Below are 25,673 nucleotides of genomic sequence, written 5' to 3'. Positions count from 1 at the left end.
GACACACACTGAAATAATGGACAAAGCCTCTATTGAGAAGCCGCTTGATAAATTCCTTGTGTCTATCAAGTGCATGTTGCACAAATGTTACGGTATCTCAAATGACATACTCTCTCAACCCTGGCGTCAACCAAAGAAACTGAACAGGCAACCCCAGTCTACCAGACCCCCTCACAGTTTACGCTACCCGTTTCAGCATTCGGTATCCCTATCTCTGAATTCCAGCATGCCAAATGCACTCCACTCTCAGTCGCCAGCTAGGCCTCCAGACTATTACATTCTCCTCCCCTAAAAGATGGCAATTAATCCAATTAGTAATCAATCAGCCGTCCAGGCCCCATGTCTCCCCCACGCTAATGGAGGATATGACAGCCGGGCCCTGCATTATTAATACCTCCATTTCAGGAGCCCCGAGGCGCCACGGCCAGGGGCCATTGATCACCTCTACAGCAGAGCGAACCAGCGCACTGCGCAATGCCTGCTGGGAGATATCTGGAGGGAAGAATGATCTGAGAGATGGAGGGAGGGTGTGGAGGAGGAAGAGAGGGTTTGCAAAGACTTTTAAGGAGGACACCGGAGGGGTTTTTTGGAAGGTGGAGGAATTGCACATAAATGGTAGGAGGTGAAGGTTGGAAGTGGTAGAGAGAGGGCTAATACTTAAAAATAGAGAAAGGGGGCGAGAGGTGAGGAGCCTGCAAGGGAAGGAAAAGGAGGGATTTGAGGGCAGAGATGAACTGGGCACGGGGGGAGGGTAGTGCCTTTTTTCCCGGGTTTACATTCGCCCTTTTGCAGGTTTTACTATTATAATTTCTTCCATCCTAGCCAAATTTCCTCATCTGCTTGCATGCGCCTCCCCTATATCAAGGTGTTTGGTACTTCCCGCGCTAACTATACCACACAGGTCAATAGTCTACCAGTCTGTCTATCCTGCCCTCTATCCACCATTCATAGTGACAATCTTGGTAGGTGGATAGTTTGTCCAGATCTGCAATATGCAAACTAGCAATCATACCACACACAAAATCATTAAAAGCTGCACTAATTTTCTATATAAGCGGAAAGAACAGTGAAGACATGAGACACGCAGCTCCCTTATTGATCTTGTTTAGGGACAATATAATTATCCTACCTAGACTAGCCTACAACACCACATTACAATTAATAATTGCTTTGTTGTTTTCAATTGAGTACAAAATTCTACTGTAGGCTGTAAACTGCAGTGAAAATGTCATTTGAATAACGGCGCCCTGTGATTTGAATATTTCATTCCATTTGGATCAGGGCTCTACTCAACACTTTAAAAGGTATAGAAAGGAACAGTAGCAGGCCAGTCTGCCTGTATTTTAAGTTCTGATACTGAGATGCGCTGTCTGTTATGAATCATCATTCTCTCAAGTCGTCCTATAATAATGTGGCCACATATGCTCCCAGCAGGCCCAGTTATTCAGGAAAGCTTAACGCGCGCTCTGTCTCCTCTCCGATCTGATATTCCTTACGCACATACAGTGGGGGAAAAAAGTATTTAGTCAGCCACCAATTGTGCAAGTTCTCCCACTTAAAAAGATGAGAGGCCTGTAATTTTCATCATAGGTACACGTCAACTATGACAGACAAATTGAGATTTTTTTTCTCCAGAAAATCACATTGTAGGATTTTTTATGAATTTATTTGCAAATTATGGTGGAAAATAAGTATTTGGTCACCTACAAACAAGCAAGATTTCTGGCTCTCACAGACCTGTAACTTCTACTTTAAGAGGCTTCTCTGTCCTCCACTCGTTACCTGTATTAATGGCACCTGTTTGAACATGTTATCAGTATAAAAGACACCTGTCCACAACCTCAAACAGTCACACTCCAAACTCCACTATGGCCAAGACCAAAGAGCTGTCAAAGGACACCAGAAACAAAATTGTAGACCTGCACCAGGTTGGGAAGACTGAATCTGCAATAGGTAAGCAGCTTGGTTTGAAGAAATCAACTGTGGGAGCAATTATTAGGAAATGGAAGACATACAAGACCACTGATAATCTCCCTCGATCTGGGGCTCCACGCAAGATCTCACCCCGTGGGGTCAAAATGATCAAAAGAACGGTGAGCAAAAATCCCAGAACCACACGGGGGGACCTAGTGAATGACCTGCAGAGAGCTGGGACCAAAGTAACAAAGCCTACCATCAGTAACACACTACGCCGCCAGGGACTCAAATCCTGCAGTGCCAGACGTGTCCCCCTGCTTAAGCCAGTACATGTCCAGGCCCGTCTGAAGTTTGCTAGAGTGCATTTGGATGATCCAGAAGAGGATTGGGAGAATGTCAAATGGTCAGATGAAACCAAAATATAACTTTTTGGTAAAAACTCAACTCGTCGTGTTTGGAGGACAAAGAATGCTGAGTTGCATCCAAAGAACACCATACCTACTGTGAAGCATGGGGGTGGTACCATCATGCTTTGGGGCTGTTTTTCTGCAAAGGGACCAGGACGACTGATCCGTGTAAAGGAAACAATGAATGGGGCCATGTATCGTGAGATTTTGAGTGAAAACCTCCTTCCATCAGCAAGGGCATTGAAGATGAAACGTGGCTGGGTCTTTCAGCATGACAATGATCCCAAACACACCGCCCGGGCAATGAAGGAGTGGCTTCGTAAGAAGCATTTCAAGGTCCTGGAGTGGCCTAGCCAGTCTCCAGATCTCAACCCCATAGAACATCTTTGGAGGGAGTTGAAAGTCCGTGTTGCCCAACGACAGCCCCAAAACATCACTGCTCTAGAGGAGATCTGCATGGAGGAATGGGCCAAAATACCAGCAACAGTGTGTGAAAACCTTGTGAAGACTTACAGAAACCGTTTGACCTGTGTCATTGCCAACAAAGGGTATATAACAAAGTATTGAGAAACTTTTGTTATTGACCAAATAGTTATTTTCCACCATAATTTGCAAATAAATTCATTAAAAATCCTACAATGTGATTTTCTGGATTTCTTTTTCTCATTTTGTATGTCATAGTTGACGTGTACCTATGATGAAAATTACAGGCCTCATCTTTTTAAGTGGGAGAACTTGCACAATTGGTGGCTGACTAAATACTTTTTTTCCCCACTCTAGAACCAATAAAGCTTCAATATACCCTAAATATTAGTCACTTAACTTTGTAAAATGTATTACCTTTTATGTGTGGCATAAACACAACCAGTCACAATTAGGGCCGGGACGATACCAGTATCGCGATACTCGTTAGTATCATGGCAAGGAAACAAAACACAAAGTGGATTTAACTTCTTTAGGAAAACTGCCCTAATGTTGGAAACAAACATCCCACTGGGCAAAAACTGGTAGAATCAACGTTGTTTCCACTAGGGATGGGCATGAGTAATCGAGTACGTGAGGACTCAAATGGACGTCAAAGCTCAATCTTTAACCAGAGATTTAAAAAAATGTTATCAAATACTGTAAAACTATTTGATGGAATGTGCTTTGTGGCTGCCCAAAATGGCAAGTGAAATTGTCTTGACTACGTTCATTTGCTTTGACTCTAGTGTTACATTTGTATATGTGCATTTGCAGGGCACAACAAAAACGAAACCAAGCCAAGCATCACAGTTCTTCTCCCTAAATTCCCTTTCCCCCTCCATGTCTTATTCACTCAATTGTGTTCCGACCGCTCCCTAAACACATGCGTGCTGATTGCACACACAAGCTCCCGTTAGGCCTACAGAAATAAATGCCTATAAAAACGTATCTAACTGATGGAATATACAAGCTACATTCCATGCCTATTTTACTCTAAAACCGTCTTGTTTGCTAAAGTAACAAAGCAAAGCTATACCATCGCGATCATAGGTTTCTACAAGCTAGTGCCACTGCTAAGGTTAGTGCCTTTTTGAAGATTGTTCCACAATATAATTTAACCAGCTGACTCTAGTACACCCCAAAAAATTATGAGTACCGTATTTTCCGCACTATAAGGCGCACCGGATTATAAGGCGCACCTTCAATGACTGGTTTATTTTAGAACTGTTTTCATATATAGGGCGCACCGGATTATAAGGCGCATAGAATAGAAAATAGTCAAACGATTGACTGGGGTTGCGTTATGCATCCACTAGATGGAGCTGTGCTAAAGGGAATGTCAACAAAACAGTCAGATAAAGTCAAACTTTATTAACATTTACATTTTACATTTTAGTCATTTAGCAGACGCTCTTATCCAGAGCGATTTACAGTTAGTGCATACATTATTTTTTATACCCCCGTGCGAATTGAACCCACAGCCCTGGTGTTGCAAACACCATGCTCTACCAACTGAGCTACATCCCTGCCGGCAATTCCCTCCCCTACCCTGGACGACGCTGGGCCAATTGTGCGCCGCCCCATGGGTCTCCCGGTCGCGGCCAGCTACGACAGAGCCTGGATTAAGCGTTCTGACAACTCCGTTCACTCCCATGGTAACGTTGTTCAAACGTTAATGTGCATATTAACAATATCTCCCAGCCTTGCTCACTCTTCTCCCAAACGTGGAGGGGAACTTTTCCCTGATTCAGTAAACACGTAGTAAAAGAAACAGTCTGATACCACTAAATCAAACGTTAGTGCATAACTCAACATTGTTCAGTTACGTATAACACGTAAAGCTCACTTTTTCAGTTCATTCCCCGTCCACGAATCCCTCGAATTCTTCTTCTTCAGTGTCCGAATTGAACAGTTGGGCGACTACGGCATCCAACCTGCCCGGCTCCCTCTCGTCATTATCCGAGTCAGTGTCGCTGCTGTTGCCTGGCAGTTTAGAGATTATTCCTGCCTTCGTGAAAGCTTGGACCACAGTTGAGACCCATTGATTCATTAATGTTGAATTCTCTCGCTGCTGCTCTATTCCCATATTCTACTGCGTGACCGACAGCCTTGAGCTTGAACTCTGCGTCGTAAGCGTGTCTCTTGAAAGCTGCCATTTTGGGGTCTTTATACACAGACAAGTGGTGTGGGACTGTGAGTAAGCACAGTACCAGTGTTTACTGACAACGGTAGCCGTAATGCTGCAAGCGGTGCGGCTTTGTAGTTTACCAGTCGTACTGAAACATTTCATTATTATTAAATTGTTTTTATTGGTTTTTCATACTGAAACATTTTGACAGAGCGCCTTGAGCGGCGTGTACAACCAGCATGGATCAACCAATTAACCAATTGATCCATATATAAGGCGCTCCGGATTATAAGGCGCACTGTCGTTTTTGGAGAAAATTAAAGGCTTTTAAGTGCGCCTTATAGTGCGGAAAATACGGTACTCTAACATGCTTCATAAACAACTGATGTAGCCGAACAGTGAAATGCTTACTTACGGGTCATTTTACAACAATGCAGAGTTAAAAGTGATGCCGTTGAATCAACGTGGAAAACAGATTTGATTTGCAAATAAGTCAACAACATTTTGTCTTTCTTTTTATACCCAAAATCCAATGACAAGATGATATTTGTTGTTGATTTCACGTTGAATTCACATTAGTTGAAAACTCAACCAAATATAAATCAAAACTAAATGTTCAACTGACGTCTGTGCCCATTGGGATCATTATGTTGTCATCCAGAGTCACATTTATTTATTTTTCAAACTTTAGCACACAGTATTTTACATACAGCAGATTTTTAAAGGACCAAAGAGTTTGGGCTGCTTCATGTTTTCATTTTTGCCATGGAAAAAAGAATGCGATACTGGTATCATCACAGCCCTAGTCACAATGTTTTAATCTGATTAATCTACTTAAAAAATCTCCTGTAGGCTACGTCCAAAATATAATTCCAGCCTCCAAACTGTAGATTGTGGTGTTGAAATCGCAAACCATGACATTAAATCGCCAAAAGTAAGCATTCTTTGCTTATTGGTTGCATATATTTTATATGATTTTATAAATATAGCATCGAAATGTTGAAAATCTGATTTCCACCAAGCTGATCATTATCTGCAGCCGGCTATGATCGTAGTGTAGTTGTAATGAGAAAGGTAGGGAAAGTGAGCTCGTCCGTTGAGGTCGGCAAACCCTTAACTTTCTGGCCTGTAGCCCTGCTTGGCATCGACTGTGCCACAAAAGCATGCTGATGTGGCAAAGTCAATATCCACGTTAATAAACACAGGGTCACTACAGTTATTTGTGGTCGTAAACATTATTTTGAGGGTGTGCAACATTTTATTTTACAGTACAAGGGGAGGGTCATGTGAAAATATTCTTAATGTTGGGTAGTTAGGCGATTTTTATTTTTATTTTCTTCTAATGACACCTCAAGTTAGACAAGCTGTCCCTTAGGCAGGGGAAAGTGAGGCTCAGTGGGGCCAATCCAGGCAAATAAGATTTAGAAATGATTGGACAAAATCAGAATAGTAAAAACGTGATCAATACTTTATATTCTCCCTATTTATACCATATCATGTGTGCACCAAAACGAATTCACTCAACGTCGGTTCCAGGGCATGGTATGGTTTGTTTTTAAGAAAGAAAAAAAGACCACATCTAGAAGTCTTCGTTTTGTGAAATCGATACTGCAAGTCATTCCATGTTGGGCTGGGGAAAACAAGCGTGCAAAAACAACAACCTCTCGCTCATGCCTTCTCATAGCCTCTACTCTGAAAAGACACATTGTGTGCCAACAAAATCAGCTGACCTTAATTTGAGCTATCCTGTGTGCCAGAGGCTGCTAATCTCGCTATCAAGGATGGTTGTTGTTGTCATCTTTCAACACATGTTGACAGGGCCTCTGCGATGGTTTAGTGTATGTGACTCCAAAATGGCTGCTCTGTGCCAAATGTGACCACTGTGGTCTTAGGTCTTAAGTATATGAAAAGGGAAATGAGTGGGAGAGGATATTTGTATTTGAGCCTGGTAGTCTTAAACAAATCTTTAGCACTGACATCAATCCTATACAGACAACTTCTGTTTCCCATGACTGGGACCCTGTGTCATTTGGCATGTAGACCAAAACGCATCCACTTACCGACCCACACCGCGTGAGCGAAGGTTCGTGTCCCCCTCTTCACCACATAGGTTTAGTCACTGTGGGTCATTATGCCAAGGAACCTACGCTGGCCTAGTTAATGTGGAGAATGCTGGGGTGGTTCTGGGTTTATAGCCTTATTCATGGGTGCATTAGACCACTGTTGGTTAGCCTCCTGAGTCACTCTCCAGTCTATAGCAACTGCAGTCAGCTGGGTTAATATCCAGGGGGGTCAGAGAGACGGATGTCTTCCATCCGCTGGGCGGTGTGAGTCAGTTCAGTGAGTGGACATACTTTAGTAATCACTGAGGATGTAAGGGATAGCTCCACGGTCACGGCCTGCAATCCGCAGCCATTTGTGTGCGACTGTGCGATTGCGTGTGAATGGATGTGCGGCGGGGGCGTATTTGCGGGCACAAGACGCATCGACCACATGCCATTAGTCAGCGCTGGTCGTTAGCGATGGGCCAGTCAGGGTGCTGACCTTTCTGGAATGGATTGGAGGGAAGTTCATCTGTCACGGGTTCCCATCACTGCGAGGGTGTTTGTTTAGGAGAGATGGTAAAACCTTGACAATACAGTTAGCTGACAAGGCCAGTTATAATTCAAACCCCCAGATGGTTTGGAACCGGTGAGGCTCTGGAGCTCATAAACAAGCTTTAGTGGAATAACCATTTGTAGCATAGTTGTTAGCAGCAACTTTGTATGAAGTACCGTTAGGCTGTTAGCGTTACTTTGTAATAAACAAGCTTAGGTTATTGACGGCTCTTTTTTCATTAGTGGCTATATTACACATCCATAGTAGGCTGTTTGAATAATCAAACTAACTTGGGACTATGGGGGAACAGGCTATTTAAGAAAGGGATAAGTATAGAGAAAAGTTCTCACACTATACTGCAGCTCCGCAGCTTCTCTGTCGCCTCACCATCTCACCGCCTCTACCCCTGAGGAGCCCCACACATCTGGTTCTATTTCGAGCTCATCTGCTTGTGTTACGCCGCTATGTTATGACAGTAAAGCGACTGAGGAGATTATGCTAAGAGGACGTTTGGCCCCCCGCACTTCTTCCTCAGTCATGGGTCAGCGGCCCGTTGCCGTATCCTGCCGATGCTGTGCGTTGAAAAGGCAGAGGTTATTAGCCTGTGTGTTTGCAGTGCAGCTGTGCTTTGAGAATCTGCCTCCCATTGTTTTACATACTGGGCCATCAACGCTGCAGCGCATCGCTCATGTTGTTCGTCTCTTGTTTTCTTTCTCTCACAGGAAGTTTGCTGAGGATTGCATATTTTTTTGTGGGTAGAAATCTGAGGGGGCTTCCACCCCCTGACCCTCCCCCAACTGCACAACCCCTCCCCATCCGTACTTATCGGATCAGATCCTCTGAATTCTTCACCTCTGTTGGGAGGAACCAAAGATCGACTGGGCCATTTGACGGTGTAACCAATAACCATCCATCTGTACTGATACAGAAAGTGAGTACTGTCACCATTATTATTCTCTCTCCATGTCTTAAGTTTTAGAAACTTGGCTTGAAAACAGGATCCAAGTAGTCTAACCCATGGGTTTAGATGGAGTATGATGTCAAACATGCTGGGTGGGGTGTAATAAATGCTGACTCGTATCTAATGGGTGTTCTATAACAACCCGGAAGCTTGATGATAATCAGGAGTGGTGTGCTATGATGCCTGTAGTAGATGTTTCAATGGCCTTCCGAATAACAACCGTAGCTGATTACTTCTTTTATTTATTTATTTATTATTTATTTAGTCATTTAGCAGACGCTCTTATCCAGAGCGACTTACATTATTTGAGTGCATACATTATTTATTTATATTTTTCATACTGGCCCCCTGTTGGAATCGAACCCACAACCCTGGCGTTGCAAACGCCATGCTCTACCAACTGAGCTACATCCCTGCTGGCCATTCCCTCCCCTACCCTGGACGACGCTGGGCCAATTATGCGCCGCCCCATGGGTCTCCCGGTCGCGGCCTTAGACCACTGCGCCACTCGGGAGGCCATTACGTAAGCCCTCATGTCATGAAGTGATTGTTGTCCACTGTGGAAATGGGCCTTTCAGGACTTTCATTTAAACCTTACCTGTATAGGCCCGTCTTTGACGTGCCTCAATGCTTTATATAACAACAACAACACAGCTGCTATTCTGTCTCTGTCACCCTTTTCACTCCCTGTTGCCCGTATTTTCAGCCTTTTGATGGGACGAGGGTTCACATTGGACACCTCTGCTTTCATACTCCTTTATGCGCATTGGCTTTGTACTGTTATCCCTCTTTTGGCCGGTTATGTATACAAACACCACGGGCAATTGTGTAGCATTGTGCATCAATCAAAGTGAGTGCAAGCCAGCCACTTGCATTGTTGTCAAATATGTTAGCAGGCAAACAATGCATTAGGGTTTGGTGTGCAGGACATGTAGATAGAGTATATAGGTGTTTTGCTCAATTGGTCACTGGCAGAGTAGTTGGGTGTCTACAGCTGGCCCTGATATAGTTAGACATTTTCTGCTTTTCATTATGGCTGCCACAAAGGGTAAAATGGGAAGGAACACCAGTCAGTGGGAGCATAGGCATGACATGTGATCAGACGGAACACTGAATGGAGGAGTTGTCACAGCAAACAGTGTGTGTATATGAGAGGACTGTGTCTCGCATTGCTTTCATACCTTGTCACCCACTCGCTTCACAATAAAGCACTGTCCCCGTCCCACTGTGTGAAATTCTATTCATATCTTCGATGCATAGCTGCAAAGGTTATTTCACTGGTTTTTCTAGTGAAAGATAGTAAGAAATAAGCTCAGATTTGTAGTGTGTACACTCCTTTAATGCCTTGGTTGTCAGCAGTTTATTGCCCTGTCCCAAACCTCACTACTCTATAACATCTCATATAAGACATTAATCCAACTGTTTCCATTGCCACTGGAGGGTCTTCACTGATCTCTGATAACTCGCAAACACTCATTTCATTCTCAACTGAACCCCCTTTCATCCTCGAGTCAGTTCATCTTACCAAAAACTATAATCCTGGAGCTAATATTGACGTTTTTTTTTTTCATGAGCAAGTCTTCTCAACCTAATTCTACATCTAGCTAAGGTGTTTTGTGGTTGTAGAATCAGTATGAAAATCGAAATGTGCACAAACATTTGCTAGCTAACTAGTGACATGCTTGCTGGCTGAAGCAGTCTCAAATCAATCCATATGAAATTAAAGGGATGCTAACAAGTTCACACAACTCAATGCTGAATACTCCCGCTAGCTAGTGTAGTGAAATTCTAGCTAATAGCACTAATGCGTTTTCATGATAAGGTTCTGTCGTGATTAGTGCGCCGAGTTCTGCAGCACAGCTGACTGCTCTCTGCGGCGTTATGGCATTGGCCAAATGTTACAAAGTAGCGAGGCACAGTACCAGCTGTCAGAGTCAGACACATGCTGATTCCTTAGAACAGTCCCATAACTTTGGTGCCATACAACTTCATCAGTAAGCTGGCAAACTACCTACCGTAATGGCCATTCAAACAGGGTAGCACTAGTTTGCTCAGCTGATCGAGCATGGTTTGCCTACGGAGAGTGAAGTGATTTTCAGAATTAGGAACTAGTGTTAGGCGGATTAGCAAAATCATGATTCTTAGAGATGAGTTCCACGTTTGTTTAGGCAGATGGCTCCTGGCAACTGTGTGTCACGTTAGAATGATGCCATCTTACGTGAGACAATGCTGGAGGGTGTTCACCTCAATTAGGTCATTATAATTCAGTTGGGTGCAAACTAAGGTCTGACACCAGTCCAAACCAGTAGTACCTGAATAAGTGTGCTGCCAGTGGTTCCAAAAGATCCCTAGGCAGTTTGCCTTTGCCCACTGTTCTGAACTCCTGTTCCTGTTTCCAGGGCTCAAGCTTAAACCCTCTGCCAATGCTATTTCCTTCCTTCCTTCCTTCCTTCCTTCCTTCCTTCCTTCCTTCCTTCCTTCCTTCCTTCCTTTTTCCCACCGCCATCTTCCTCAATGTTGAAGGAGGGCATCGCCACACATGTGCTGTGACAAATTGGCTTGGGGACAAGGCAGATGGGGACTGGTTGTCACGCCGTTTGCCATGGTGACATGAATTGATCTCGCGGAGCGGCACACTTGCTCCGCTTGAGTAATCCTGACTTGCTACCCCCCCCCCCCCCCTGCATACACACTTTCTCACACACACCCCTCCCTGCCTACTTTCCCTCCCCATTACTATCAATGATGTGTGCAGTGGATGCGCGCGTAAGCTGTCACAGGCTCTCCGCTCCGCTCCCCTGGAAAAGAAGCGAGGGACAAGAAGGGATTTGACAGAGACAAGAGTCAGACTAATGGCAGGCCTAGGAGACTCAGGGGTTTACAGCAATATAGGAATATAGGCACTGTACATGTCAGGATGTCAGCAACAAGATGTTCTGTTTACACAGTTGCCATTGTCGACATTTGAGCAACGAGTTTGTGTCTGAATGCCCAAAGTCCCTGTGGACACTATTCAAATAAATTCAGTTTCTATGTTTTAACGCGGGTTGATGCAGGTTGCTTACTTTTGATTTATGAGTCAATATTTTGCTTACAGATGTAGATCTCGTATTTTGTAAATCGACAAACTCCTACCTGAAAGTATTTTTTCTCTGTTCATTGATACGATTTGCATTTGATAATCTCAAACTGTAGCGTTGTGGGTGGGTGGCTGGCTTAGGATAATTGTGGGCTTTGGCTCTTTTCACCTGCAGTGTGATGGGATAACTTTCCCACGATGACTTAATATTCTGTGAACACACTGCGTTAAGCTCTGGATATTGATCCACAGATCATTGCATCCTGTGGGACTTTCCCCTGAGCATCTTTGGGATCTTCTGTGTGGGAAGATGCTAATGCACCCCAACCTCGGGTGGTCCTTAGAGACCATGGGAGGCAGCACCGGCTGGTCCTTAGAGACCATGGGAGGCAGCACCGGCTGGTCCTTAGAGACCATGGGAGGCAGCATGGTGGAGATGAATGAGAAAGAAACGAGAGAGGCTGGAAAACCGTGGACAATATCTCCTCTATGTGTTCTTCCTCTCAAGGAATTAAAGAAAACGTATGACATTTAAAAAACGGTATTGTTTGCATTTTGATTGCATTTTAATTTAGGCCTATAGGGAAGATAGGCCATGTGGAGATGTTCATATTGAAACATATCCTATTTTCTTTAAGTTCCTAACTTTTTTGATGAGATTAGTACAGATTTTCTCAGGGGACCCCACATGGGGCCACGACCCCAAGTTTGGGAACCACTGTACTAACCTCTCTCTCTCTGCTTGATTCCTTTCTCTCTCTGTCTCCTCTGCTTCCTCCTGCAAGCATTGCAGCCTGCCTCAGCTTCACCACTGAGCGCCACATCACTGTCTGTCTCAGCCTACTCTCTGTAAAGCAAAGTTATTATGAGAATTTAGTAGCATATTTTTTTATCCTGCTGAGGAATGCTCCGTTTAACGTTAAGTTCTTACTTCATCCTTCTAGCTGGCTAAGTAATACTAGCCAGACCAGAGCCCTTCAACGTTACTTCAATAGAAGTCTCTGCTGGCAGCTAACCACCTGACTGACTGACTGACTGACTTCAGAAGTATTCACACCCCTTGACTTTTTCCACATTTTGTTACAGCCTGAATTTAAAATTGATTAAATTGAGATTTTGAGATCACACAATACCACATAATGTTAAAGTGGAAGTACACTGAACAAAAATATAATCGCAATATGTAAAGTGTTGGTCCCGTGTTTCATGAGCTGAAACAAAAGATCCCAGAAATTTTCCATATGCACAAAAAGCATATTTCTCTAAAATGTTTGGCACAAATTTGTTTACATCCCTGTTAGTGAGCATTTCTCATTTGCCAAGATAATCCAGCCATCTGACAGGTGTGGCATATCAAGAAGCTGATTAAATAGCATGATCATTACAGAGGTGCACCTTATGCTGGTGACAATAAAAGGCCACTCTAAAATGTGCAGTTTTGTCACACAACACAATGCCACAGATGTCTCAAGTTTTGAGGGAGCGTGCAAATGTCATGCTGACTACAGGAATGTCCACCATAAGCGTCGTTTTAGAGAATTTGGCAGTACGTCCAACCGGCCTAACAACCGCAGACTACGTGTATGGCGTCGTGTGGGCGAGCGGTTTGCTAATGTCAACGTTGTGAACAGAGTGCCCCATGGTGGTGGTGTGGTTATGGTATTGGCAGGCATAAGCTACGGACAACGAACGCAATTGCATTTTATCTATGGCAGTTTGAATGCACAGAGATACCGTGACGAGATCCTGAGGCCCATTGTCGTGCCATTCATCCGCCGCCATCACCTCATGTTTCAGCATGATAATGCACAGCCCCATGTCACAAGGATCTGTACACAATTCCTGGAAGCTGAAAATGTCCCAGTTCTTCCATGGTCTGCATACTCACCAGACATGTCACCTATTGAGCATGTTTGGGATGCTCTGGATCGACGTGTACGACAGCGTGTTTCAGTTCCCGCCAGTATCCAGCAACTTCGCACAGCCAATGGAGAGGAGTTGGTCAACATTCCACAGGCCACAATCAACAGCCTGATCAACTCTATGTGAAAGGAAATGTGTTGCACTGCATGAGGCAAATGGTGGTCACAACAGATACTGACTGGTTTTCTGATCCACGCCCCTACCTTTTTTAAAGTATCTGTGACCAACAGATCTGTATTCCCAGTCATGAGAAATCCATAGATTAGGGCCTAATTTATTTATTTCAATTGACTGATTTCCTTATATGAACTGTAACTCATTAAAATCTTTGAAATTGTTGCATGTTTTTGTTCAGTATATGTTTTTCAAAATGTTTACAAATTCAAGTTAAATTAAAAGCTGAAATGTCTTGAGTCAATAAGTATTCAACCCCTTTGTTATGGCAAGCCTAAATACTGTACGTTCAGGAGTAAAAATGTGCTTTTCCAATGCCTCACAAGGAAGGGCACCTATTGGTAAATGAAAATAAATACATAGAAAAAATAACAGGTGAAGTTATTAATTACACTTTGAATGGTGTATCAATACACCCAGTCACTACAAAGATACAGGCGTCCTTACTTCTCAGTTGCCGGAGAGGAAGGAAACCACTCAGGGATTTCACCATGAGGTCAATGGTGACTTTAAACCAGTTACAGAGTTTAATGGCTGTGATCGGAGAAAACCTAATTGACAGAGTGAAAAGAAGGAAGCCTGGACAGAATACACATTTTCCAAAACATGCATCCTGTTGTGGCAGTTAACCCACTGTTCCCCAGGCGCCGATGACGTGGATGTCGATTAAGGCAGCCCCCCCGCACCTCTCTGATTCAGGGTTAAAATGGGAAGACACATTTCAGTTGAATGCATTCAGTTGTACAATTGACAAGGTGTCCCCCTTTCCCCTTTACAACACTAAAGTAATACTGCAAAAAAATATGGCAAAGCAATTCACTTTTTGTCCTGAATACAAAGTGTTATATTTGGGGCAAATCCAATACAACACATTACGGAGTACCACTCTCCATATTTTCAAGCATAGTGGTGGCTGCATCATGTTATGGGTATGCTTGTAATCGTTAAGGACGGAGGAGTTTTTCACAATAAAAAATAAATGGAATGGAGCTAAGCACAGGCAAAATCCTAGAGGAAAACCTGGTTCAGTCTGCTTTCCACCAGACAGGTGGAGATTAATTCATCTTTCAGCGGGACAATAAACAAAAGCACAAGGCCAAATCTACACTGGAGTTGCTTACCAAAAAAGACGATGAATGTTCCTGAGTGGCTGAGTTACAATTTTGACTTAAATCTGCTTGAAAATCTATGGCAAGACCTGAAAATGATTGTCTAGCTCTTAGAGACTTACCCAGAAAGAATTACAGCTGTAATCACTGCCAACGGTGCTTCTACAAAGTATTTACTCAGGGGTGTGAATACTTACGTAAATGAGAGATTTTTGTATTTCATTTTCAATACATTTGCTAAAATTTCTAAAAACATGTTTTAACTTTTTCATTATGGGTATTGTGTGTAGATGGGTAAAAAACAAAACATCTATTTACTCCATTTTTAATTCGGGCTGTAACACAACAAAATGTGGAATAAGTCAAATAACTCAGGCCCTCGGCCTGTGCCGCGAGAGGGCGAAGTTAGCCATTTGAGAGTGTTGTGAATGTGCTGCTAAAAGGCAAATCCAGGAGACAAATCAGGAGGATGCAGGCGAACATAACGAACAAACCACTGTTCATGATTCTGCTCATTCGCAAAGGCAGGCGAGATTAGAACGGTCAAATAATGAATATAAGCGTTCTGAGCTTTGATCAGAGCTGGGAGCAATATTTAGATGTTGACCCGTAATTGATTTTCTTTATTGTGTACAAAATAGTCTGGCTTTTTTATGGCGGTTTTGGAGCAGTGGCTTCTTCCTTGCTGAGCGGCCTTTCAGGTTATGTCGATATAGGACTCGTTTTACTGTGGATATAGATACTTTTGTACCTGTTTCTTCCAGCATGTTCACAAGGTCCTTTGCTGTTGTTCTGGGATTGATTTGCACTTTTTGCATCAAAGTACCTTCATCTCTAGGAGACAGAACACGTCTCCTTCCTGAGCGGTATGACGGCTGCGTGGTCCCATGGTGTTTATACTTGCGTACTATTGTTTGTACAGATGAACGTGGTACCTTCAGGCGTTTGGAAATTGGATGAACCAGATTTGTGGAGGTTTACCATTTTTCTTCTGAGGCCTTGGTTGATTTCTTTAGATTTTCCCATGATGTCAAGCAAAGAGGCACTGAGTTTTTAGGTGGGCCTTGAAATACATCCACAGGTACACTTCCAATTGACTCAAATGATGTCAATTAGCCTATCAGAAGCTTCTAAAGCCATGACATCATTTTCTGGAATTTTCCAAGCTGTTTAAAGGCACAGTCAACTTAGTGTATGTAAACTTCTGACCCACTGGAATTGTGATACAGTGAATTATAAATGAAATAATCTGTCTGTAAACAATTGTTGGAAAAATGACTTGTGTCATGTACAAAGTAGATGTCCTAACCGACTTGCCAAAACTATAGTTTGTTAACAAGACATTTGTGGAGTGGTTGAAAAACAAGTTTTAATGATTCCAACCTAAGTGTATGTAAACTTCCGACTTCAACTGTAGTTACGGCCATGCTCTGCTTTTGTACTTTGCTGAGTTCTAAGTAACTTGGCAGCCATTTTCCTTCCACATGGAAAGTTAAAGGGGCCAAATAAGTGATGCAACATCTTCAGCCAGTTAACGTTCCTCTGAAAAATATATGAACTTCACACAGCATGGGATATATTTTATGAGGTGTCCTCTCAGATGCTCCAGGATGTAGGGTTAGATCCAAACCTCGCACACACACACACACACACACACACACACACACACACACACACACACACACACACACACACCCTTAAGTACTTAAGCTGTGAGGAGACAAGCAACACTCCCTCTGTGATAACAGCTCTACTGTCAGCACAGACTATCTGCAGACCTTACTCCCCCAAAACCTAGGACTGTCTCACTCCGTAAAATCTAGCCAAATGAAAACTGCAGGCAGAGACAAGTAAAAAAAATCCTCTCACCAAAGTGGAAGAGAAATGCCTCTAAAACCACAGAATGAGTTCTACAATGTCAACAGCAAGGTTGGTTATGTATGGCCTATCTGACCTCCACTACCCTATGTCTTCCTCCTTTCCTCCTCCTCTCCCTCTCCACCTCTCCCTCTCCGCTCCCCACCTTCTGGTCTGGTTGAAGACATCAGTCAGGTAGGAGTTTCAGGTTTCCTGATTGTGTTTTGCTATACCCCACTAAACCACCTCCCAGGGTGATTCTTTGCCAGCCTCTTGGTTTGAGGTCTAAATAAATACTGAAAGTGCTCTCATTTCAGAAGGTGAAGGCTATATGATGCTAGTTGGCTCTGAAAGTAGCAGTCCTGGTTTTGTTGCAGATTTAGAAAGTCCTAAAGCCTTTGCAATGTTTTATGATAAGCTAATGAAAGAAAATTTGGTAGATTAATACATGCGGTGTGACTTTAACTATTTACTGTAAGCTAATGGGATTTGCTTGTTTTTGCCGTTTGACTTAAGACATTTACTGAGTTTTCTTGGAATGTAACTTAATGTATGTAAATGTGTTCAGCTATTGAATAATGTTAACTTTGAGGGGAAAATATAAATTCATTTAATCATCTTAAAGTTCATATTTGCTTATTAAAATTACATCACTTTCACCCTTCAGGTAACTCCTGAACAAATTCAAATTGATTTACTTGGACAGTTGGCTGTCATCCAAAATAGCTACTTTAGTTTTAATAGGAAGTCCTTTTTTAGCTTTTGGCTGTTTGCACTTGTCATCTTGACATTGCCCCTTGTCTGTGCTTTTTCAGTGCAGGGCACCGAGGTGAACCTAGAATGCTTTTAAAATCTACATAATTGGTGGGCACACATGTACGCACACACCTTTTCCCAACACCTTGCACTGTCCTTAAAGTACAGTAAATTCTCAGGGAGTAGGAATTATGATTTAATGTTGTACAGTGGAACATGAGTGTGGGTGAAGTCTTTCATCTGTCATCTGCATTAACATGTCAATGTTGTAGACATTCATCCGCATCAGCATTTTATAAAACTTTACCTTTCCTGATTGACTTGACTACATACCCCCTTGGCTGTGAAGAGCCTAAGAAGCTAGAGCAGGGTTCCCCAACTGGTGGCCCGCAGGCCAAATTTGGCACACAGGTGGTTTTATTTGGCCCCCCAAGTTTTCAAAAAATTAATAAATAATAATATGTAAACACACAGGAAATCAGCTCCAAGTGATTTTAATTTAAGAAATCTGTTACCAAGTATTCCAATGCCTAATAGAAAGAAACGTGATCCTATACAAATGTAAGCAAGGTTTGAAATGATTGTTTTAGTCAAACGTTATACACTATATATACACAAATGTATGTGGACACCCCTTGAAATTAGTGGATTCGGCTATGTATTAAAACGAGCACACAGCCATCTCCATAGACAAACATTGGCAGTAGAATGGCCTCACTGAAGAGCTCAGTGACTTTCAACGTGGCTCTGTCATAGGATGCCACCTTTTCAACAATTCAGTTCGTCAAATTTCTGCTCTGCTAGAGCTGCCCCGGTCAACTGTAAGTACTGTTATTGTGAAGTGGAAACATCTAGGAGCAACAACGGCTCAGCCGCAAAGTGGTAGGCCAGACAAGCTCACAGAATGGGACTGCCGAGTGCTGGCGCGTGTAGTGTGTAAAAATCGTCTGTCCTCAGTTGCAACACTCACTACCGAGTTCCAAACTGCCTCTGGAAGCAACGTCAGCACAATAACTGTTTGTCGGGAGCTTCATGAAATGGGTTTCCATGGCCGAGCAGCCGCACACAAGCCTAAGATCACCATGCACAATGCCAAGCGTCAGCTGGAGTGGTATAAAGCTCGCCGCCATTGGACTCTGGAGCAGTGGAAACGCGTTCTCTGGAGTGATGATTCACGCTTCACCATCTGGCAGTCCGACGGACGAATCTGGGTTTAGCGGATGTCAGGAGAACGCTACCTGCCCCAATGCATAGTGCCAACTCTAACATTTGGTGAAGGAGGAAAAATGGTCTGGGGCTGTTTTTCATGGTTCTGGCTAGGCCCCTTAGTTCCAGTGAAGGGAAATCTTAACGCTACAGCATACAATGACATTCTAGACGATTCTGTGTTTCCAACTTTGTGGCAACAGTTTGGGAAAGGCCCTTTTCTGTTTCAGCATGACAATGCCCCTGTGCACATAGTGAAGTCCATACAGAAATGGTTTGTCGAGATCGGTATGGATGAACTTGACTGGCCTGCACAGGGCCCTGACCTCAACCCCATCGAACACCTTTGGGATTAATTGGAAATTCGACTGTGAGGCCTAATCGCCCAACATCAGTGCCTGACCTCACTAATCCTCTTGTGGCTGAATGGAAGCAGGTCCCCGCAGCAATGTTCCAACATCTAGTGGAAAGCCTTCCCAGAAGAGTGGAGGCTGTTATAGCAGCAAATGGGGGACCAACTTCATATTAATGCCCATAATTTTGGAATGAGATGTTTGTCAAGAAGGTGTCCACATACTTTTGGTCATGTAGTGTATCTGTTTGCGATTTTTGTGGTCAATTTGCTGTCTACAAATGATTTGTAATTATGTTCTGGCCCCCTGACCGGGCCGCGGCTGAATCTAGTTGATGATCCCTGGGATAGAGGACTTTCCCTCTATCATTATCTACTGTATATATTCATGTTTGTTAAATGCCAGCCACTAAAATATGTAAATATAATGAGACTCCTATGGGTCAGAGTAACTCACAGTTATTCATTATTGTAAACTTTTTGCTACCCAGGAATGTGTGTAATGAAGCTCCGCACTGGATGCAGGCAGCAACAAGCTCAGAGCACGGCTGTATCAGTCCAGGACTCAAAGCTCTGGGCATAAAGGACATGATGTGCTCCATCACAGAGCGCTGATTAAAAGTGTGCGTGTCACGGACAGGGCAGCGGCGACATATGGCTGTGGAGCTTTAGCCCACAGAAAAGACATCTGCTCCGCCAATCCCAGGAATGAAGAAAAAATAAGAAAGTTTAAAGTGGATCTCTACCCGGGCGAGAGACTAAATCCATGAGCATGGCTCATTTTAGATGGCACAGGGATGTAATGTAATGGAAGGTAGTCGTCACTGTTGCTGCTGCCAGACTTTTTAATTGGCATGGCATTTCAATACAAAGGAAGCTACTTTTGCCTCTTTACTGTATGATTGGTCATTTAATAGGATAGACTCTAATTTAATTGTACCCTCTCCCAAAATAAGTAATATTGCTATAGTTTCTACTCTGGAAGACAATTTGAACATTAGATCATTTGGGCTGTAACTATACGTGGGCCTCGTTAGCGATGCCAGTGTGTTTTGATTGACACTTAACGTCTCGTAGGGTTATGGTGTAGTGTAAGAGACCTGACTTGCAAAGTCAACCTTCACTTTACAAGGCATCGCTTGCTATTTGGGGATTTTATTAACCCTAACGCCCAGGCGTTGCACTGTATGGAATGTTTTGACGGGTCCTTTTAAAAGTATGTATGCACAGTTTCTAGTGAAAGTAGGGGGTGGGGTCCTTGCTCCTTGTTACAATTTACACAAAAATTGTTTTGATTTGGATGAATGCCAGACCACAAATTTGAAAGATTTAAGAGGGGAAAAAAGGAGGTGCAGTCATGAAATGTACATTTTATTGCGTGTTTACACATTTAGACCTTGCGCTAAGGTAGTCTGTTGGGCAGATTTGTGTAAATAAACAAAACTATCAGAAGGAGCTGTTTTATAGCATGCAGGGTTAAGAGTTCGCCTCAGCTTTTCATGCTTCAGTTGTTTTCTAATCATATTTCCCTTGTTTCAAAGTAAAATCGACCATCCTTATAACTAATAGCATGTTATCTTGGTAATTCAATGTAAGACCTGGGTCAGATTGAAAAGTAAACGGTGAAAATGATATTTAGAAAGTTATTTCAAGTACACAATCCATTAAAAGCTATTTTAATGCCACCTTAATGACAACCTGAAAATATAATATCCTAGCGCACTCCTTATTTGGAACACCTATTTAGGAAAAGTTCATTTGTACCCGAGTACCATATTGGTTCATTTGAATCCCTAGACATCTGCAATCACCAAGCAGGGACCTGTTTATAGGGTGTTGTCTTATAGCTTTTAAAATATCTCACTCCATTTAGATTTAGCTACCGTATTTTCCGCACTATAAGGCGCACCGGCGTATAAGCCGCAGCAGCTAAATTGAATGATATTGAATGATGTGTACATATATAAGCCGCACTGGACTATAAGCCACAGGTGTTTTAATGTTTAATTACCATATGTAAGGGTTCGTGCACAGAGGGGATTGTCGGGAAAGAGACAAACTGTCTCGCTCTCGTAATGTCTGTCTGTCTTGCTCTCGTTCTGTCTCTCGTTCTGTCTCTCGTACCACTCTCGGTTCCACTTTTACTTTTGCGCGCTACCTGTCTCACTCTTTTCCGGCCTCCAGCTTTTCCTGCTGGAGCCCGCCGCTTAAAGGTGGGGGGCGCGGACCGGTCATAGAGCCCATAGAGTTAAAGTTGGTGGACTGTAACCTGTAAAATCCATAGATTTAGGAGGTATTCTAGTGGCCGTTAGCTGTAAAAATCCATAGATTAGCCGCACCGTTATATAAGCCGCAGGGTCGAAAAATTGGAAAAAAGGCACGGCTTATAGTCCGAAAATTACGGTAGTTTTTTTTTGTAACGTGATGAATTGAAGAGAAGATACTGCAAACTGCATCTATATTAAAAAGTCTTTAAAACTCTTCTCATATCCTTCTTAGTTGTTATGCGGAAAATAAATACAATTCAAAACATGATGCTATTCAAGGTCAAGATGGCGGTAGAGACGCCACATTTCTCAAGAGGGCGAAAGTCAACTTCTAAGTGACCAAATAAGGTCGGTGATGAGGCGGCGGCCCAGGAATAGTTTGACAAACCCTATCACCCGAGACAAATTAAAAGTGTCACCGACCTGTATGTGGCTGTTCTCACATTTCCTATGATGTTCTATGATAAGCCAGCGCTGATATGAACGACTGCCAACAAAGGGCTGCCTGCCCGTTGAGCAGGGGGGAGAGGAGGCTTAGGGACGACAGGGTAACAGGACACCCGGCCAGGCACTATCTCCAAGTATTGATTGGAGCAGAGCAGACGTCCAGACGACTCAGTTACTGACACGGGTCGTTCTGCGGCTGGCTGCTGCTATAGCTGTGGCTGTCTATACCTTGAAGGGAGCATTTGAGAAACCTGACACAACACACAAAGCAAAAACACACGTTCACTTCCTATGTACACTGAGTATACCAAACATTAGAAACACCTTCCTAATATTGAGTTGCACTCCCCACCCCCTTTTGCCCACAGAATAGCCTCAATTCGTTGGGCATGGACTCTACAAGGTGTCGAAAGCTTTCATTTACATTTTACATTTTAGTCATTTAGCAGACGCTCTTATCCAGAGCGACTTACAGTTAGTGAGTGCATACATTTTTCATAGGGATGCTGGCCCATGTTGACTCCAATGCTTCCCACAGTTGTGTCAAGTTGGCTGGAGGTCCTTTGGGTGGTGGAGCATTCTTAAATACACACAGGAAACTGTTCAGCGTGAAAAACCTAGCAGCATTGCCGTTCTTGAGACAAACCGGTGCGCCTGGCACCTACTACCGTACCCTGTTCAAAGGCACTTAAATGTTTTGTCTTGCACATTCACCCTCTGAATGGCACACACACACAATCTATTTCTCAATTGTCTCAAGGCTTAAAAATCCTTCTTTAACCTGTCTCCTCCCCTTCATCTACACTGATTTTGAAGTGACATCAATAAGTGATCATAGCATTCACCTGGTCAGTCTGTCATGGAAAGAGCAGGTTTTCTTGTATGCTCAGTGTATGTACACACCTACAGAGCATTTCATCATGACACAGAAGCAGATTATTATCAAACTCTTTTACACACCCACACAGTTGTACATTGCCACACACATGAAACACACATTCCCTTCGTACACACGTACAGTACACAACGAAACACAAACACTAGATACAGAAACACAGACACACACACTCGGCGCGGTGTCACCGCAGCCACAAGAGCAATAGCCTCCAGTTCCCTCCTGCACACAGACTAATGAGAATCTCAAATACGACAAGCAGAGTGCATTTATTACGCACTCACACTTAATGACACCATCGCCCTGGCTTAACAGCACCCATACACCACTATCTAGCCTGTTAACAGCACCCATACACCACTATCTAGCCTGTTAACAGCACCCATACACCACTATCTAGCCTGTTAACAGCACCCATACACCACTATCTAGCCTGTTAACAGCACCCATACACCACTATCTAGCCTGTTAACAGCACCCATACACCACTATCTAGCCTGTTAAAGATGGGCCTGTTTGGCTCCTGTCTTTTCCATTACGGCTGCTGGAGGCTGCTGAGGGAAGAACGGCTCATAATAATGGCTGGAAAGGAGCTAATGGAATGGCGTCAAACACATGGAACACGTGTTTGATGTATATGATTCCATTCCATTAATTCCGCTCCAGCCATTATCACAAGCCTGTCCTCCCCAATTAAGGTGCCACCAACCTCCTGTGCTTCCCAGGGCTGCTGAGGGAGAGGATGAAGAGAAGGAGAAGTGAGTAGTGGGTGGTGGTAAGTCGGGGGGATGCTGGAAGCAACAGACCGCTTTTGTTTTTCTCCCTCTCTCTCTCTCTCTCTCTCTTTTTTTCTGTCCATCTTTCATTCTCGCCCTCGCCCTGTGGATTCGTCTAGTCTCTCTCTGATTCTCTTTGTGCCTGCCGCGTTTCGCTTTTTGACTTCAGGACAACAAATGCAGATGAGTGTTTGTGCATCGACCGAGGAACAGTGGGAGACTTGACAGATAAATACTAAATGCGCCGCTTTGATCCACACTGTGACTGTTGTTTGTTTGAGAGTGGGCGGCGTTCTTTAAAACGGCTCTCACCTCATTTTACCCTAACGAAATGTCTGTCAAGAATGACCAGGGTGGTTTATTGTTTTCTATACATTTGAAACAAAGGGTTGCTGCAGTGTACAGTATTTAGCTAGCTTGATAACTCATTGATCGTGCTTTGTGAACTACAGTCAGTGTCTCAACAGAATGGTAGAATGGCTGGATACACTAGCTGTATTATACTGTATGTCCATCATAGAGATCGATCTAGAAGGAGGAGAACATTTGGTAACACTTTACTTGACACACAGTGTCATAACACGTTATGACATGGTCATAACTATGTCATAACAGCTGACATAACTTGTCATAACCTGTCATAATATGGTCATAACACTGTCATGACCCATATATTTACACCTGTTGTGACACATTGCATTATTTTATGGCAGGTTATGACATCTACATAAGAGTGTCAAAACCCACATTTATTCAAATGTATTTTTTCCCTGCCAAGAAGGTTCCTTTCATTTGAAAGTTTGTTTCTTAAATCCTTTGTTGTTGTTGTAATGATTTCTTTACAGTCATGTTTTCCATCATATTTTAATTAACTTGTAGAAAATCCACTTTATCATGCTGTCAAGAGACATTATGACCATCATAATCCTATAAACCAGAAAGGCGCAATTACAATTATAATTTAATATGGTCAATTTCTGAAAATGGTATATAACATTAACATACTGTTGACAAGTAGGCTATGGTGGAATGGAATGTTTTGCCTTGCTATGTAGGTGTCATAGCCAGCCATAAAATAACGCAATATATGTCACCAGTCCAAAGATGTGTTATGACAGGTTATGTCAGCTATTATGACATGGTTATGGCCGTTTCATAACGTGATGCTGGGTGTCAAGTAAAGTGTTACAGAACAATTATTTGAACTCTAATTAGTTGGACTTCTAAGCAGCTCCGGAGCCCCTTAACGACTTTTGGGATTTAGCCGAAAGATAAGAGCTTATCCTCCCTAAGGGCTGCAGGATCTACCATATCTGTACTGGGATCAGAGACTCACTTTAACAGCTCAGACACACACACACACACACAGAGAGACACACACACACACACACACACACTCCAACCGTCAGTCTCCATACACATACTTAACCTTGGTCAACAATCTGTAGACTAGAGAGAGCATTGTTGGCACCAACTAGTAGGGCCGGGACGATACCAGTATCGCAATATTTTTTACATGGCAAAAATGAAAACACCAAGCAGACCAAACTCTTTGGTCCTTTAAAAACCTGCTGTATGTAAAACGTGTGCTATAGCTTGGGAAATAAATACATGTGACTCTAGATGACAACATAATAATGTTTGTTTTCAACATTAGGGCTGTTTTCCTAAAGAAGTGAAATCCGCTTCATGTTTTGTTTCCTTGCCACGATACTAACGAGTATCCCGATACTGGTATCGTCCCGGCCCTAGCAACTAGTGTTGGCAACATGGCCCCATTCACATACAGAGCACAGCGACCAGTGCCCTGTGAAGCGTCAAGGTCAGGAGGATCACATTGGTCACTCTGTTGACACCTAATGGAGGAGGAATGGGGTCAGAGGGCTCAGTGTGTTTTCATGGAGAAGCCAGTCCTGCTCCTCAATGACTCCTTTGTCTTCCAGTGCACCTCCAGCTCTGGTCTGGTGCACCTCTAGCTCTGGTCTGCTCATAGAGAAATTAGATCCATTGTTTAGTGTAATATATAAAATATTTCCTGAAATAAATATTATAGATTTTGTTCAGCAAGTAGTGTTATTCTATTGTGCTTGTTTTGTTAGCTGGTGTTGTTTTGGCACCTTAATGTCTCAATGTTGTGTGGAGCTGTCAGTAAATCTGCTGGACTGAGATTGAGTGGGAGGATTGATTTCCTGGCTGATTCCAGATCAGTGCACTGCGAGGTCACAGACGTCATCCTCATTTACAGCGACTGGTTCTTTCTCAGCACAACACAGCTAGACTACATGTCACCAGGACATAGTCTAGTCAGACAGGCCTGCGCTACCAACCCCAGCATTTTGATAGTACTTCAGACTGA

The 25,673-nt window shown here is 43.2% G+C and overlaps 1 protein-coding gene across 1 annotated transcript in view; it reads left to right on the top strand.

Annotated features, from left to right (window-relative positions):
* The window catches only part of LOC311139868 (semaphorin-6D-like), a 139,158-nt gene that overhangs the window by 56,261 nt on the left and 57,224 nt on the right, over positions 1-25,673 (top strand). The window contains exon 3 of the mRNA XM_084174858.1: positions 8,238-8,446. The gene's annotated coding sequence lies outside the window, so the exon portion shown is untranslated. The remainder of the gene's footprint in view (positions 1-8,237; positions 8,447-25,673) is intronic.

The sequence above is a fragment of the Coregonus lavaretus genome (assembly GCF_964263955.1).
Source record: "Coregonus lavaretus genome assembly, chromosome: 13".
NCBI lineage: Eukaryota > Metazoa > Chordata > Actinopteri > Salmoniformes > Salmonidae > Coregonus > Coregonus lavaretus.
The sequence above is the reverse complement of the archived record's forward strand: the minus strand, read 5'-3'. Positions and strand labels throughout refer to the sequence as shown.